Source organism: Hydractinia symbiolongicarpus, chromosome 6, assembly GCF_029227915.1.
Source record: "Hydractinia symbiolongicarpus strain clone_291-10 chromosome 6, HSymV2.1, whole genome shotgun sequence".
NCBI classification, from domain to species: Eukaryota; Metazoa; Cnidaria; class Hydrozoa; order Anthoathecata; family Hydractiniidae; genus Hydractinia; species Hydractinia symbiolongicarpus.
The window spans coordinates 30,056,924-30,076,252 of NC_079880.1; positions in this window are offsets into that span (position 1 = coordinate 30,056,924).

Below are 19,329 nucleotides of genomic sequence, written 5' to 3' on the forward strand. Positions count from 1 at the left end.
AGTTTTCAAAAATGTTTTCATTTTTGATGAGACGCTTAATGAAAGAGGTTTAATCGCTGGCAAACGAAAACCCGCGATTTCCCGTAAATCCCGGGCTTGGCCCGTATAGTCGAGTGTATACAAAGAAAGTACCCTGTGAGTAAACTCATTTCAAGAACGATTTTTTAAATTATTTTTTCACCACTAAAACGCGTAAGACTTGTAGTTTTCAAAAATGTTTTCATTTTTGATGAGACGCTGAATAAAAGAAGTTTAATCGCCGGCAAACGAAAGACCGCGATTTCCCGTAAACCCCGGACCCGGCCCGTATAATCAAAAGTATACAAAGAAAGTAACCAGGGAGTAAACTCATTTCCCGAACGATTTTTTAAATTATTTTTTCACCACTAAAACGCATGAGACTTGTAGTCTTCAAACTTGTTTTCATTTTTGATGAGACCCTGAATAAAAGAAGTTTAATCGCCGACAAACGAAAACCCGCGATTTCCCGTAAATCCCGGGCTTGGCCCGTATAGTCGAATGTATACAAAGAAAGTACCAAGGGAGTAAACTCATTTCCCGAACGATTTTTTAAATTTTTTTTCACCCCTAAAACGCATGAGACTTGTAGTTTTCAAAAATGTTTTCATTTTTGATGAGACGCTTAATGAAAGAGGTTTAATCGCCGGCAAACGAAAACCCGCGATTTCCCGTAAATCCCGGGCTTGGCCCGTATAGTCGAGTGTATACAAAGAAAGTACCCTGTGAGTAAACTTATTTCAAGAACGATTTTTTAAATTATTTTTTCACCACTAAAACGCGTAAGACTTGTAGTTTTCAAAAATGTTTTCATTTTTGATGAGATGCTGAATAAAAGAAGTTTAATCGCCGGCAAACGAAAGACCGCGATTTCCCGTAAACCCCGGACCCGGCCCGTATAATCAAAAGTATACAAAGAAAGTAACCAGGGAGTAAACTCATTTCCCGAACGATTTTTTAAATTATTTTTTCACCACTAAAACGCATGAGACTTGTAGTTTTCAAAAAAATTTTCATTTTTGATGAGACGCTGAATAAAAGAAGTTTAATCGCCGGCAAACGAAAACCTGCGATTTCCCGAAAATCCTGGACTCGGCCCGTATAGTCAAAAGCATACAAAGAAAGTACCCAGGGTGTAAACTCATTTCCCGAACGATTTTTTAAATTATTATTTCACCACTAAAGCCCATGAGATTTGTACTTTATAAAAATGTTTTCATTTTTGATGAGACGCTGAAAAAAAGAAGTTTAATCGCCGGCAAACGAAAACCCGCGACTTCCCGTAAATCCCGGACTCGGCCCGTATAGTCAAAAGTATACAAAGAAAGTACCCAGGGAGTAAACTCATTTTCCGAACGATTTTTTAAATTATTTTTTCACCACCAAAAGGCATGAGACTTGTAGTTTTCAAAAATGTTTTCATTTTTGATGAGACGCTTAATGAAAGAGTTCTAATTGCCGGCAAACGAAAACCAGCGATATCCCCTAAATCCCAGGCTTGGCCCGTGTAGTCGAATGTATACAAAGAAAGTACCGTGTGATTAAACTCATTTCCAAAACGATTTTTTAAATTATCTTTTCACCACTAAAACGCATGAGACTCATTTTTGATGAGACACTGAATAAAAGAAGTTTAATCGCCGGCAAACGAAAACCCGCCATTTCCCGTAAATCCCAGGCTTGGCCCGTATAGTCAAAAGTATACAAAAAATTACCCAAGGAGTAAACTCATTTCCCGAACGATTTTTTATATTATTTTTTCACCACTAAAACGCATGAGACTTGTAGTTTTCAAAAATGTTTTCATTTTTGATGGGACGCTGAATAAAAGAAGTTTAATCGCCGGCAAACGAAAACCAGCGATTTCCCCTAAATCCCAGGCTTGGCCCGTGTAGTCGAATGTATACAAATTTCCCTTCTGGAAATGAGTTTACTCCCTGGGGAGTAAACTCATTTCCAGAAGGATTTTTTAATTTTCTTTACACCACTAAAACGCATGAGACTTGTAGTTTTTAAAAATGTTTTCATTTTTGATGAGACGCTGAATAAAAGAAGTTTTATCGCCGGCAAACGAAAACCCGCGATTTCCCGTAAATCCCGGGCTTGGCCCGTATAGTCGAATGTATACAAAGAAAGTACCCTGTGAGTAAACTCACTTCCAGAACGATTTTTTATATTATTTTTTCACCACTAAAACGCATGAGACTTGTAGTTTTCAAAAATGTTTTCATTTTTGATGGGACGCTGAATAAAAGAAGTTTAATCGCCGGCAAACGAAAACCCGCCATTTCCCGTAAATCCCAGGCTTGGCCCGTATAGTCAAAAGTATACAAAAAATTACCCAAGGAGTAAACTCATTTCCCGAACGATTTTTTATATTATTTTTTCACCACTAAAACGCATGAGACTTGTAGTTTTCAAAAATGTTTTCATTTTTGATGGGACGCTGAATAAAAGAAGTTTAATCGCCGGTAAACGAAAACCCGCGATTTCCCGTAAATCCCGGACTCGGCCCGCATAGTCAAAAGTATACAAAGAAAGTACCCAGGGAGAAAACTCATTTCCCGAACGATTTTTTAAATTATTTTTTCACCACTAAAACGCATGAGACTTGTAGTTTTCAGAAATGTTTTCATTTTTGATGAGACGCTTAATGAAAGTGGTTTAATCACCGACAAACGAAAACCCGCGACTTCCCGTAAATCCCGGGCTTGGCCCGAATAGTCGAATGTATACAAAGAAAGTACCCTGTGAGTAAACTCATTTCCAAAACGATTTTTTAGATTATCTTTTCACCACTAAAACGCATGAGACTTGTAGTTTTCAAAAATGTTTTCATTTTTGATGAGACACTATATAAAAGAAGTTTAATCGCCGGCAAACGAAAACCCGCCATTTCCCGTAAATCCCGGGCTTGGCTCGTATAGTCAAAAGTAGACAAAAAAATTACCCAGGGAGTAAAGTCATTTCCCGAACGATTTTTTATATTATTTTTTCACCACTAAAACGCATGAGACTTGTAGTTTTCAAAAATGTTTTCCTTTTTGTTGGGACGCTGAATAAAGGAAGTTTAATCGCCGGCAAACGAAAACCCGCGATTTCCCGTAAATCCCGGACTCGGCCCGTGTGGTCAAAAGTATACAAAGAAAGTACCCAGGGAGTAAATTCATTTCCTGAACGATTTTTTAAATTATTTTTGCACCACTAAAACGCATGAGACTTGTAGTCTTTAAACTTGTTTTCATTTTTGATGAGACCCTGACTAAAAGAAGTTGAATCGCCGGCAAACGAAAACCCGCGACTTCCCGTAAATCCCGGACTCGGCCCGTCTAGTCTAAAGTATACAAAGAAAGTACCCAGGGAGTAAACTCATTTCCCGAACGATTTTTTAAATTATTTTTTCACCACTAAAACGCATAAGACTTGTGGTTTTCAAAAATGTTTTCATTTTTGATGAGACGCTGAATAAAAGAAGTTTAATCGCCGACAAACGAAAACCCGCGATTTCCCGTAAATCCCGGGCTTGGCCCGTATAGTCGAATGTATACAAAGAAAGTACCCTGTGAGTAAACTCATTTCCAGAACGATTTTTTAAATTATTTTTTCATCACTAAAACGCATAAGACTTGTAGTTTCCAAAATTGTTTTCATTTTTGATGAGACGCTGAATAAAAGAAGTTTAATCGCCGGCAAACGAAAGCCCGCGATTTCCCGTAAATCCCAGGTTGGCCCGTATAGTCTAAAGTATACAAAGAAAATACCCAGGGAGTAAACTCATTTCCCGAACGATTTTTTAAATTATTTTTTCACCACTAAAACGCATGAGACTTGTAGTCTTCAAACTTGTTTTCATTTTTGATGAGACCCTGAATAAAAGAAGTTTAATCGCCGGCAAACGAAAACCCGCGATTTCCCGTAAATCCCGGGTTGGCCCGTATAGTCTAAAGTATACAAAGAAAATACCCTGTGAGTAAACTCATTTCCAGAACGATTTTTTAAATTATTTTTTCATCACTAAAACGCATAAGACTTGTAGTTTTCAAAATTGTTTTCATTTTTGATGAGACGCTGAATAAAAGAAGTTTAATCGCCGGCAAACGAAAGCCCGCGATTTCCCGTAAATCCCGGGTTGGCCCGTATAGTCTAAAGTATACAAAGAAAATACCCAGGGAGTAAACTCATTTCCCGAACGATTTTTTAAATTATTTTTTCACCACTAAAACGCATGAGACTTGTAGTCTTCAAACTTGTTTTCATTTTTGATGAGACCCTGAATAAAAGAAGTTTAATCGCCGGCAAACAAAACCCGCGATTTCCCGTAAATCCCGGGCTTGGCCCGTATAGTCGAATGTATACAAAGAAAGTACCAAGGGAGTAAATTCATTTCCCGAACGATTTTTTAAATTTTTTTTTCACCCCTAAAACGCATGAGACTTGTAGTTTTCAAAAATGTTTTCATTTTTGATGAGACGCCTAATGAAAGAGGTTTAATCGCCGGCAAACGAAAACCCGCGATTTCCCGTAAATCCCGGGCTTGGCCCGTATAGTCGAGTGTATACAAAGAAAGTACCCTGTGAGTAAACTCATTTCAAGAACGATTTTTTAAATTATTTTTTCACCACTAAAACGCGTAAGACTTGTAGTTTTCAAAATTGTTTTCATTTTTGATGAGACGCTGAATAAAAGAAGTTTAATCGCCGGCAAACGAAAGACCGCGATTTCCCGTAAACCCCGGACCCGGCCCGTATAATCAAAAGTATACAAAGAAAGTAACCAGGGAGTAAACTCATTTCCCGAACGAATTTTTAAATTATTTTTTCACCACTAAAACGAATGAGACTTGTAGTTTTCAAAAAAATTTTCATTTTTGATGAGACGCTGAATAAAAGAAGTTTAATCGCCGGCAAACGAAAACCTGCGATTTCCCGAAAATCCTTGACTCGGCCCGTATAGTCAAAAGCATACAAAGAAAGTACCCAGGGTGTAAACTCATTTCCCGAACGATTTTTTAAATTATTATTTCACCACTAAAGCCCATGAGATTTGTAGTTTATAAAAATGTTTTCATTTTTGATGAGACGCTGAATAAAAGAAGTTTAATCGCCGGCAAACGAAAACCCGCCATTTCCCGTAAATCCCAGGCTTGGCCCGTATAGTCAAAAGTATACAAAAAGTTACCCAAGGAGTAAACTCATTTTCCGAACGATTTTTTAAATTATTTTTTCACCACTAAAACGCATGAGACTTGTAGTTTTCAAAAATATTTTCATTTTTGATGGGACGCTGAATAAAAGAAGTTTAATCGCCGGCAAACGAAAACCCGCGATTTTCCGTAAATCCCGGGCTTGGCCCGTATAGTCGAATGTATACAAGGAAAGTACCCTGTGAGTAAACTCACTTCCAGAACGATTTTTTATATTATTTTTTCACCATTAAAACGCATGAGACTTGTAGTTTTCAAAAATGTTTTCATTTTTGATGGGACGCTGAATAAAAGAAGTTTAATCGCCGGCAAACGAAAACCCGCCATTTCCTGTAAATCCCAGGCTTGGCCCGTATAGTCAAACGTATACAAAAAATTACCCAAGGAGTAAACTCATTTCCCGAACGATTTTTTATATTATTTTTTCACCACTAAAACGCATGAGACTTGTAGTTTTCAAAAATGTTTTCATTTTTGATGGGACGCTGAATAAAAGAAGTTTAATCGCCGGCAAACGAAAACCCGCGATTTCCCGTAAATCCCGGACTCGGCCCGTATAGTCAAAAGTATACAAAGAAAGTACCCAGGGAGAAAACTCATTTCCCGAACGATTTTTTAAATTATTTTTTCACCACTAAAACGCATGAGACTTGTAGTTTTTAAAAATGTTTTCCTTTTTGTTGGGACGCTGAATAAAGGAAGTTTAATCGCCGGCAAACGAAAACCCGCGATTTCCCGTAAATCCCGGACTCGGCCCGTGTGGTCAAAAGTATACAAAGAAAGTACCCAGGGAGTAAACTCATTTCCTGAACGATTTTTTAAATTATTTTTTCACCACTAAAACGCATGAGACTTGTAGTCTTTAAACTTGTTTTCATTTTTGATGAGACCCTGAATAAAAGAAGTTGAATCGCCGGCAAACGAAAACCCGCGACTTCCCGTAAATCCCGGACTCGGCCCGTCTAGTCTAAAGTATACAAAGAAAGTACCCAGGGAGTAAACTCATTTCCCGAACGATTTTTTAAATTATTTTTTCACCACTAAAACGCATAAGACTTGTAGTTTTCAAAAATGTTTTCATTTTTGATGAGACGCTGAATAAAAGAAGTTTAATCGCCGACAAACGAAAACCCGCGATTTCCCGTAAATCCCGGGCTTGGCCCGTATAGTCGAATGTATACAAAGAAAGTACCCTGTGAGTAAACTCATTTCCAGAACGATTTTTTAAATTATTTTTTCATCACTAAAACGCATAAGACTTGTAGTTTTCAAAATTGTTTTCATTTTTGATGAGACGCTGAATAAAAGAAGTTTAATCGCCGGCAAACGAAAGCCCGCGATTTCCCGTAAATCCCAGGTTGGCCCGTATAGTCTAAAGTATACAAAGAAAATACCCAGGGAGTAAACTCATTTCCCGAACGATTTTTTAAATTATTTTTTCACCACTAAAACGCATGAGACTTGTAGTCTTCAAACTTGTTTTCATTTTTGATGAGACCCTGAATAAAAGAAGTTTAATCGCCGGCAAACGAAAACCCGCGATTTCCCGTAAATCCCGGGTTGGCCCGTATAGTCTAAAGTATACAAAGAAAATACCCTGTGAGTAAACTCATTTCCAGAACGATTTTTTAAATTATTTTTTCATCACTAAAACGCATAAGACTTGTAGTTTTCAAAATTGTTTTCATTTTTGATGAGACGCTGAATAAAAGAAGTTTAATCGCCGGCAAACGAAAGCCCGCGATTTCCCGTAAATCCCGGGTTGGCCCGTATAGTCTAAAGTATACAAAGAAAATACCCAGGGAGTAAACTCATTTCCCGAACGATTTTTTAAATTATTTTTTCACCACTAAAACGCATGAGACTTGTAGTCTTCAAACTTGTTTTCATTTTTGATGAGACCCTGAATAAAAGAAGTTTAATCGCCGACAAACGAAAACCCGCGATTTCCCGTAAATCCCGGGCTTGGCCCGTATAGTCGAATGTATACAAAGAAAGTACCAAGGGAGTAAATTCATTTCCCGAACGATTTTTTAAATTTTTTTTTCACCCCTAAAACGCATGAGACTTGTAGTTTTCAAAAATGTTTTCATTTTTGATGAGACGCCTAATGAAAGAGGTTTAATCGCCGGCAAACGAAAACCCGCGATTTCCCGTAAATCCCGGGCTTGGCCCGTATAGTCGAGTGTATACAAAGAAAGTACCCTGTGAGTAAACTCATTTCAAGAACGATTTTTTAAATTATTTTTTCACCACTAAAACGCGTAAGACTTGTAGTTTTCAAAATTGTTTTCATTTTTGATGAGACGCTGAATAAAAGAAGTTTAATCGCCGGCAAACGAAAGACCGCGATTTCCCGTAAACCCCGGACCCGGCCCGTATAATCAAAAGTATACAAAGAAAGTAACCAGGGAGTAAACTCATTTCCCGAACGAATTTTTAAATTATTTTTTCACCACTAAAACGCATGAGACTTGTAGTTTTCAAAAAAATTTTCATTTTTGATGAGACGCTGAATAAAAGAAGTTTAATCGCCGGCAAACGAAAACCTGCGATTTCCCGAAAATCCTTGACTCGGCCCGTATAGTCAAAAGCATACAAAGAAAGTACCCAGGGTGTAAACTCATTTCCCGAACGATTTTTTAAATTATTATTTCACCACTAAAGCCCATGAGATTTGTAGTTTATAAAAATGTTTTCATTTTTGATGAGACGCTGAATAAAAGAAGTTTAATCGCCGGCAAACGAAAACCCGCCATTTCCCGTAAATCCCAGTCTTGGCCCGTATAGTCAAAAGTATACAAAAAGTTACCCAAGGAGTAAACTCATTTTCCGAACGATTTTTTAAATTATTTTTTCACCACTAAAACGCATGAGACTTGTAGTTTTCAAAAATATTTTCATTTTTGATGGGACGCTGAATAAAAGAAGTTTAATCGCCGGCAAACGAAAACCCGCGATTTTCCGTAAATCCCGGGCTTGGCCCGTATAGTCGAATGTATACAAGGAAAGTACCCTGTGAGTAAACTCACTTCCAGAACGATTTTTTATATTATTTTTTCACCATTAAAACGCATGAGACTTGTAGTTTTCAAAAATGTTTTCATTTTTGATGGGACGCTGAATAAAAGAAGTTTAATCGCCGGCAAACGAAAACCCGCCATTTCCCGTAAATCCCAGGCTTGGCCCGTATAGTCAAACGTATACAAAAAATTACCCAAGGAGTAAACTCATTTCCCGAACGATTTTTTATATTATTTTTTCACCACTAAAACGCATGAGACTTGTAGTTTTCAAAAATGTTTTCATTTTTGATGGGACGCTGAATAAAAGAAGTTTAATCGCCGGCAAACGAAAACCCGCGATTTCCCGTAAATCCGGACTCGGCCCGTATAGTCAAAAGTATACAAAGAAAGTACCCAGGGAGAAAACTCATTTCCCGAACGATTTTTTAAATTATTTTTTCACCACTAAAACGCATGAGACTTGTAGTTTTCAAAAATGTTTTCCTTTTTGTTGGGACGCTGAATAAAGGAAGTTTAATCGCCGGCAAACGAAAACCCGCGATTTCCCGTAAATCCCGGACTCGGCCCGTGTGGTCAAAAGTATACAAAGAAAGTACCCAGGGAGTAAACTCATTTCCTGAACGATTTTTTAAATTATTTTTTCACCACTAAAACGCATGAGACTTGTAGTCTTTAAACTTGTTTTCATTTTTGATGAGACCCTGAATAAAAGAAGTTGAATCGCCGGCAAACGAAAACCCGCGACTTCCCGTAAATCCCGGACTCGGCCCGTCTAGTCTAAAGTATACAAAGAAAGTACCCAGGGAGTAAACTCATTTCCCGAACGATTTTTTAAATTATTTTTTCACCACTAAAACGCATAAGACTTGTAGTTTTCAAAAATGTTTTCATTTTTGATGAGACGCTGAATAAAAGAAGTTTAATCGCCGACAAACGAAAACCCGCGATTTCCCGTAAATCCCGGGCGTGGCCCGTATAGTCGAATGTATACAAAGAAAGTACCCTGTGAGTAAACTCATTTCCAGAACGATTTTTTAAATTATTTTTTCATCACTAAAACGCATAAGACTTGTAGTTTTCAAAATTGTTTTCATTTTTGATGAGACGCTGAATAAAAGAAGTTTAATCGCCGGCAAACGAAAGCCCGCGATTTCCCGTAAATCCCAGGTTGGCCCGTATAGTCTAAAGTATACAAAGAAAATACCCAGGGAGTAAACTCATTTCCCGAACGATTTTTTAAATTATTTTTTCACCACTAAAACGCATGAGACTTGTAGTCTTCAAATTTGTTTTCATTTTTGATGAGACCCTGAATAAAAGAAGTTTAATCGCCGGCAAACGAAAACCCGCGATTTCCCGTAAATCCCGGGTTGGCCCGTATAGTCTAAAGTATACAAAGAAAATACCCTGTGAGTAAACTCATTTCCAGAACGATTTTTTAAATTATTCTTTATCACTAAAACGCGTAAGACTTGTAGTTTTCAAAATTGTTTTCATTTTTGATGAGACGCTGAATAAAAGAAGTTTAATCGCCGGCAAACGAAAGACGGCGATTTCCCGTAAACCCCGGACCCGGCCCGTATAATCAAAAGTATACAAAGAAAGTAACCAGGGAGTAAACTCATTTCCCGAACGAATTTTTAAATTATTTTTTCACCACTAAAACGCATGAGACTTGTAGTTTTCAAAAAAATTTTCATTTTTGATGAGACGCTGAATAAAAGAAGTTTAATCGCCGGCAAACGAAAACCTGCGATTTCCCGAAAATCCTTGACTCGGCCCGTATAGTCAAAAGCATACAAAGAAAGTACCCAGGGTGTAAACTCATTTCCCGAACGATTTTTTAAATTATTATTTCACCACTAAAGCCCATGAGATTTGTAGTTTATAAAATTGTTTTCATTTTTGATGAGACGCTGAATAAAAGAAGTTTAATCGCCGGCAAACGAAAACCCGCCATTTCCCGTAAATCCCAAGCTTGGCCCGTATAGTCAAAAGTATACAAAAAGTTACCCAAGGAGTAAACTCATTTTCCGAACGATTTTTTAAATTATTTTTTCACCACTAAAACGCATGAGACTTGTAGTTTTCAAAAATATTTTCATTTTTGATGGGACGCTGAATAAAAGAAGTTTAATCGCCGGCAAACGAAAACCCGCGATTTTCCGTAAATCCCGGGCTTGGCCCGTATAGTCGAATGTATACAAGGAAAGTACCCTGTGAGTAAACTCACTTCCAGAACGATTTTTTATATTATTTTTTCACCATTAAAACGCATGAGACTTGTAGTTTTCAAAAATGTTTTCATTTTTGATGGGACGCTGAATAAAAGAAGTTTAATCGCCGGCAAACGAAAACCCGCCATTTCCCGTAAATCCCAGGCTTGGCCCGTATAGTCAAACGTATACAAAAAATTACCCAAGGAGTAAACTCATTTCCCGAACGATTTTTTATATTATTTTTTCACCACTAAAACGCATGAGACTTGTAGTTTTCAAAAATGTTTTCATTTTTGATGGGACGCTGAATAAAAGAAGTTTAATCGCCGGCAAACGAAAACCCGCGATTTCCCGTAAATCCCGGACTCGGCCCGTATAGTCAAAAGTATACAAAGAAAGTACCCAGGGAGAAAACTCATTTCCCGAACGATTTTTTAAATTATTTTTTCACCACTAAAACGCATGAGACTTGTAGTTTTCAGAAATGTTTTCATTTTTGATGAGACGCTTAATGAAAGTGGTTTAATCACCGGCAAACAAAAACCCGCGACTTCCCGTAAATCCCGGGCTTGGCCCGTATAGTCGAATGTATACAAAGAAAGTACCCTGTGAGAAATTTCTTTTCCAAAACGATTTTTTAGATTATCTTTTCACCACTAAAACGCATGAGACTTGTAGTTTTCAAAAATGTTTTCATTTTTGATGAGACACTGTATAAAAGAAGTTTAATCGCCGGCAAACGAAAACCCGCCATTTCCCGTAAATCTCGGGCTTGGCTCGTATAGTCAAAAGTATACAAAAAAATTACCCAGGGAGTAAAGTCATTTCCCGAACGATTTTTTATATTATTTTTTCACCACTAAAACGCATGAGACTTGTAGTTTTCAAAAATGTTTTCCTTTTTGTTGGGACGCTGAATAAAGGAAGTTTAATCGCCGGCAAACGAAAACCCGCGATTTCCCGTAAATCCCGGACTCGGCCTGTGTGGTCAAAAGTATACAAAGAAAGTACCCAGGGATTAAACTCATTTTCATTTTTTAAATTATTTTTTCACCACTAAAACGCATGAGCTTTGTAGTTTTCAAAAATGTTTTCATTTTTGATGAGACGCTTAATGAAAGAGGTTTAATCGCCGGCAAACGAAAACCAGCGAATTCCCCTAAATCCCAGGCTTGGCCCGTGTAGTCGAATGTATACAAAGAAAGTACCCAGGGAGTAAACTCATTTCCAGAACGATTTTTTAAATTTTTTTTTCACCACTAAAACGCATGAGACTTGTAGTTTTCAAAAATGTTTTCATTTTTAATGACACGCTGAATAAAAGAAGTTTAATCGCCGGCAAACAAAAACCCGCGATTTCCCGTAAATCCCGGACTCGGCCCGTATAGTCAAAAGTATACAAAGAAAGTACCCAGGGAGTAAACGCATTTCCCGAACGATTTTTAAATTTTTTTTTCACCACTAAAACGCATGAGACTTATAGTTTTCAAAAATGTTTTCATTTTTGATGAGACGCTGAATAAAAGAAGCTTAATCGCCGGCAAACGAAAACCCGCCATTTCCCGTAAACCCCGGACCCGGCCCGTATAATCAAAAGTATACAAAGAAAGTAACCAGGGAGTAAACTCATTTCCCGAACGATTTTTTAAATTATTTTTTCACCACTAAAACGCATGAGACTTGTAGTTTTCAAAAAAATTTTCATTTTTGATGAGACGCTTAATAAAAGAAGTTTAATCGCCGGCAAACGAAAACCTGCGATTCCCGAATATCCCGGACTAAGCCCGTATAGTCAAAAGTATACAAAAAAAAGTACCCAGGGAGTAAACTCATTTTCCGAACGATTTTTTAAATTATTTTTTCATCACTAAAACGCATGAGACTTGTAGTTTTCAAAAATGTTTTCATTTTTGATGAGACGCTTAATGAAAGAGGTTTAATCGCCGGCAAACGAAAACCAGCGATATCCCCTAAATCCCAGGCTTGGCCCGTGTAGTCGAATGTATACAAAGAAAGTACCGTGTGATTAAACTCATTTCCAAAACGATTTTTTAAATTATCTTTTCACCACTAAAACGGATGAGACTCATTTTTGATGAGACACTGAATAAAAGAAGTTTAATCGCCGGCAAACGAAAACCCGCCATTTCCCGTAATTCCCAGGCTTGGCCCGTATAGTCAAAAGTATACAAAAAATTACCCAAGGAGTAAACTCATTTCCCGAACGATTTTTTATATTATTTTTTCACCACTAAAACTCATGAGACTTGTAGTTTTCAAAAATGTTTTCATTTTTGATGGGACGCTGAATAAAAGAAGTTTAATCGCCGGCAAACGAAAACCAGCGATTTCCCCTAAATCTCAGGCTTGGCCCGTGTAGTCGAATGTATACAAAGAAAGTACCCAGGGAGTAAACTCATTTCCAGAACGATTTTTTAATTTTTTTTTTCACCACTAAAACGCATGAGACTTGTAGTTTTCAAAAATATTTTCATTTTTGATGGGACGCTGAATAAAAGAAGTTTAATCGCCGGCAAACGAAAACCCGCGATTTCCCGTAAATCCCGGGCTTGGCCCGTATAGTCAAACGTATACAAAAAATTACCCAAGGAGTAAACTCATTTCCCGAACGATTTTTTATATTATTTTTTCACCACTAAAACGCATGAGACTTGTAGTTTTCAAAAATGTTTTCATTTTTGATGGGACGCTGAATAAAAGAAGTTTAATCGCCGGCAAACGAAAACCCGCGATTTCCCGTAAATCCCGGACTCGGCCCGTATAGTCAAAAGTATACAAAGAAAGTACCCAGGAAGAAAACTCATTTCCCGAACGATTTTTTAAATTATTTTTTCACCACTAAAACGCATGAGACTTGTAGTTTTCAGAAATGTTTTCATTTTTGATGAGACGCTTAATGAAAGTGGTTTAATCACCGGCAAACGAAAACCCGCGACTTCCCGTAAATCCCGGGCTTGGCCCGTATAGTCGAATGTATACAAAGAAAGTACCCTGTGAGAAATTTCTTTTCCAAAACGATTTTTTAGATTATCTTTTCACCACTAAAACGCATGAGACTTGTAGTTTTCAAAAATGTTTTCATTTTTGATGAGACACTGTATAAAAGAAGTTTAATCGCCGGCAAACGAAAACCCGCCATTTCCCGTAAATCCCGGGCTTGGCTCGTATAGTCAAAAGTATACAAAAAAATTATCCAGGGAGTAAAGTCATTTCCCGTACGATTTTTTATATTATTTTTTCACCACTAAAACGCATGAGACTTGTAGTTTTCAAAAATGTTTTCCTTTTTGTTGGGACGCTGAATAAAGGAAGTTTAATCGCCGGCAAACGAAAACCCGCGATTTCCCGTAAATCCCGGACTCGGCCCGTGTGGTCAAAAGTATACAAAGAAAGTACCCAGGGATTAAACTCATTTTCATTTTTTAAATTATTTTTTCACCTCTAAAACGCATGAGCTTTGTAGTTTTCAAAAATGTTTTCATTTTTGATGAGACGCTTAATGAAAGAGGTTTAATCGCCGGCAAACGAAAACCAGCGAATTCCCCTAAATCCCAGGCTTGGCCCGTGTAGTCGAATGTATACAAAGAAAGTACCCAGGGAGTAAACTCATTTCCAGAACGATTTTTTAAATTTTTTTTTCACCACTAAAACGCATGAGACTTGTAGTTTTCAAAAATGTTTTCATTTTTAATGAGACGCTGAATAAAAGAAGTTTAATCGCCGGCAAACAAAAACCCGCGATTTTCCGTAAATCCCGGACTCGGCCCGTATAGTCAAAAGAATACAAAGAAAGTACCCAGGGAGTAAACGCATTTCCCGAACGATTTTTAAATTATTTTTTCACCACTAAAACGCATGAGACTTATAGTTTTCAAAAATGTTTTCATTTTTGATGAGACGCTGAATAAAAGAAGCTTAATCGCCGGCAAACGAAAACCCGCCATTTCCCGTAAACCCCGGACCCGGCCGTATAATCAAAAGTATACAAAGAAAGTAACCAGGGAGTAAACTCATTTCCCGAACGATTTTTTAAATTATTTTTTCACCACTAAAACGCATGAGACTTGTAGTTTTCAAAAAAATTTTCATTTTTGATGAGACGCTGAATAAAAGAAGTTTAATCGCCGGCAAACGAAAACCTGCGATTCCCGAATATCCTGGACTCGGCCCGTATAGTCAAAAGGATACAAAGAAAGTACCCAGGGTGTAAACTCATTTCCCGAACGATTTTTTAAATTATTATTTCACCACTAAAGCCCTTGAGATTTGTAGTTTTTAAAAATGTTTTCATTTTTGATGAGACGCTGAATAAAAGAAGTTTAATCGCCGGCAAACGAAAACCCGCGACTTCCCGTAAATCCCGGACTCGGCCCGTGTAGTCAAAAGTATACAAAGAAAGTACCCAGGGAGTAAACTCATTTCCCGAACGATTTTTTAAATTATTTTTTCACCACTAAAAATCAAGAGACTTGTAGTTTTCAAAAAATTTTTCATTTTTCATGAGACGCTGAATAAAAGAAGTTTAATCGCCGGCAAACGAAAACCTGCGATTTCCCGAAAATCCGGGACTCGGCCTGTATAGTCAAAAGCATACAAAGAAAGTACCCAGGGTGTAAACTCATTTCCCGAACGATTTTTTAAATTATTATTTCACCACTAAAGCCCATGAGATTTGTAGTTTTTAAAAATGTTTTCATTTTTGATGAGACGCTGAATAAAAGAAGTTTAATCGCCGGCAAACGAAAACCTGCGATTCCCGAATATCCTGGACTCGGCCCGTATAGTCAAAAGCATACAAAGAAAGTACCCAGGGTGTAAACTCATTTCCCGAACGATTTTTTAAATTATTGTTTCACCACTAAAGCCCATGAGATTTGTAGTTTTTAAAAATGTTTTCATTTTTGATGAGACGCTGAATAAAAGAAGTTTAATCGCCGGCAAACGAAAACCCGCGACTTCCCGTAAATCCCGGACTCGGCCCGTATAGTCAAAAGTATACAAAGAAAGTACCCAGGGAGTAAACTCATTTCCCGAACGATTTTTTAAATTATTTTTTCACCACTAAAAATCAAGAGACTTGTAGTTTTCAAAAATTTTTATATTTTTCATGAGACGCTGAATAAAAGAAGTTTAATCGCCGGCAAACGAAAACCTGCGATTTCCCGAAAATCCTGGACTCGGCCCGTATAGTCAAAAGCATACAAAGAAAGTACCCAGGGTGTAAACTCATTTCCCGAACGATTTTTTAAATTATTATTTCACCACTAAAGCCCATGAGATTTGTAGTTTTTAAAAATGTTTTCATTTTTGATGAGACGCTGAATAAAAGAAGTTTAATCGCCGGCAAACGAAAACCCGCGACTTCCCGTAAATCCCGGACTCGGCCCGTATAGTCAAAAGTATACAAAGAAAGTACCCAGGGAGTAAACTCATTTCCCGAACGATTTTTTAAATTATTATTTCACCACTAAAGCCCATGAGATTTGTAGTTTTTAAAAATGTTTTCATTTTTGATGAGACGCTGAATAAAAGAAGTTTAATCGCCGGCAAACGAAAACCCGCGACTTCCCGTAAATCCCGGACTCGGCCCGTATAGTCAAAAGTATACAAAGAAAGTACCCAGGGAGTAAACTCATTTCCCGAACGATTTTTTAAATTATTTTTTCACCACTAAAAATCAAGAGACTTGTAGTTTTCAAAAAATTTTTCATTTTTCATGAGACGCTGAATAAAAGAAGTTTAATCGCCGGCAAACGAAAACCTGCGATTTCCCGAAAATCCTGGACTCGGCCCGTATAGTCAAAGTTCCCAGGGTGTAAACTCATTTCCCGAACGATTTTTTAAATTATTATTTCACCACTAAAGCCCATGAGATTTGTAGTTTTTAAAAATGTTTTCATTTTTGATGAGACGCTGAATAAAAGAAGTTTAATCGCCGGCAAACGAAAACCTGCGATTCCCGAATATCCTGGACTGGGCCCGTATAGTCAAAAGCATACAAAGAAAGTACCCAGGGTGTAAACTCATTTCCCGAACGATTTTTTAAATTATTGTTTCACCACTAAAGCCCATGAGATTTGTAGTTTTTAAAAATGTTTTCATTTTTGATGAGACGCTGAATAAAAGAAGTTTAATCGCCGGCAAACGAAAACCCGCGACTTCCCGTAAATCCCGGACTCGGCCCGTATAGTCAAAAGTATACAAAGAAAGTACCCAGGGAGTAAACTCATTTCCCGAACGATTTTTTAAATTATTTTTTCACCACTAAAAATCAAGAGACTTGTAGTTTTCAAAAATGTTTTCATTTTTGATGAGACGCTGAATAAAAGAAGTTTAATCGCCGGCAAACGAAAACCCGCGACTTCCCGTAAATCCCGGACTCGGCCCGTATAGTCAAAAGTATACAAAGAAAGTACCCAGGGAGTAAACTCATTTCCCGAACGATTTTTTAAATTATTATTTCACCACTAAAGCCCATGAGATTTGTAGTTTTTAAAAATGTTTTCATTTTTGATGAGACGCTGAATAAAAGAAGTTTAATCGCCGGCAAACGAAAACCCGCGACTTCCCGTAAATCCCGGACTCGGCCCGTATAGTCAAAAGTATACAAAGAAAGTACCCAGGGAGTAAACTCATTTCCCGAACGATTTTTTAAATTATTTTTTCACCACTAAAAATCAAGAGACTTGTAGTTTTCAAAAAATTTTTCATTTTTCATGAGACGCTGAATAAAAGAAGTTTAATCGCCGGCAAACGAAAACCTGCGATTTCCCGAAAATCCTGGACTCGGCCCGTATAGTCAAAGTTCCCAGGGTGTAAACTCATTTCCCGAACGATTTTTTAAATTATTATTTCACCACTAAAGCCCATGAGATTTGTAGTTTTTAAAAATGTTTTCATTTTTGATGAGACGCTGAATAAAAGAAGTTTAATCGCCGGCAAACGAAAACCCGCGACTTCCCGTAAATCCCGGACTCGGCCCGTATAGTCAAAAGTATACAAAGAAAGTACCCAGGGAGTAAACTCATTTCCCGAACGATTTTTTAAATTATTTTTTCACCACTAAAAATCAAGAGACTTGTAGTTTTCAAAAATTTTTTCATTTTTCATGAGACGCTGAATAAAAGAAGTTTAATCGCCGGCAAACGAAAACCTGCGATTTCCCGAAAATCCTGGACTCGGCCCGTATAGTCAAAAGCATACAAAGAAAGTACCCAGGGTGTAAACTCATTTCCCGAACGATTTTTTAAATTATTATTTCACCACTAAAGCCCATGAGATTTGTAGTTTTTAAAAATGTTTTCATTTTTGATGAGACGCTGAATAAAAGAAGTTTAATCGCCGGCAAACGAAAACCCGCGACTTCCCGTAAATCCCGGACTCGGCCCGTATAGTCAAAAGTATACAAAGAAAGTACCCAGGGAGTAAACTCATTTCCCGAACGATTTTTTAAATTATTTTTTTACCACTAAAAATCAAGACACTTGTAGTTTTCAAAAAATTTTTCATTTTTCATGAGACGCTGAATAAAAGAAGTGTAATCGCCGGCAAACGAAAACCTGCGATTTCCCGAAAATCCTGGACTCGGCCCGTATAGTCAAAGTTCCCAGGGTGTAAACTCATTTCCCGAACGATTTTTTAAATTATTATTTCACCACTAAAGCCCATGAGATTTGTAGTTTTTAAAAATGTTTTCATTTTTGATGAGACGCTGAATAAAAGAAGTTTAATCGCCGGCAAAGGAAAACCCGCGACTTCCCGTAAATTCCGGACTCGGCCCGTATAGTCAAAAGTATACAAAGAAAGTACCCAGGGAGTAAACTCATTTCCCGAACGATTTTTTAAATTATTTTTTCACCACTACAACGCATGAGACTTGTAGTTTTCAGAAATGTTTTCATTTTTGATGAGACGCTTAATGAAAGAGGTTTAATCGCCGGCAAACGAAAACCTGCGTTTTCCCGTAAATCCCGGGCTTGGCCCGTATAGTCGAATGTATACAAAGAAAGTACCCAGGGAGTAAACTCATTTCCCGAACGATTTTTTAAATTATTTTTTCACCACTACAACGCATGAGACTTGTAGTTTTCAGAAATGTTTTCATTTTTGATGAGACGCTTAATGAAAATGGTTTAATCGCCGGCAAACGAAAACCCGCGACTTCCCGTAAATCCCGGACTCGGCCCGTATAGTCAAAAGTATACAAAGAAAGTACCCAGGGAGTAAACTCATTTCCCGAACGATTTTTTAAATTATTTTTTCACCACTAAAAATCAAGAGACTTGTAGTTTTCAAAAAATTTTTCATTTTTCATGAGACGCTGAATAAAAGAAGTTTAATCGCCGGCAAACGAAAACCTGCGATTTCCCGAAAATCCTGGACTCGGCCCGTATAGTCAAAGTTCCCAGGGTGTAAACTCATTTCCCGAACGATTTTTTAAATTATTATTTCACCACTAAAGCCCATGAGATTTGTAGTTTTTAAAAATGTTTTCATTTTTGATGAGACGCTGAATAAAAGAAGTTTAATCGCCGGCAAAGGAAAACCCGCGACTTCCCGTAAATTCCGGACTCGGCCCGTATAGTCAAAAGTATACAAAGAAAGTACCCAGGGAGTAAACTCATTTCCCGAACGATTTTTTAAATTATTTTTTCACCACTACAACGCATGAGACTTGTAGTTTTCAAAAATGTTTTCATTTTTGATGAGACGCTTAATGAAAGAGGTTTAATCGCCGGCAAACGAAAACCTGCGATTTCCCGTAAATCCCGGGCTTGGCCCGTATAGTCGAATGTATACAAAGAAAGTACCCAGGGAGTAAACTCATTTCCCGAACGATTTT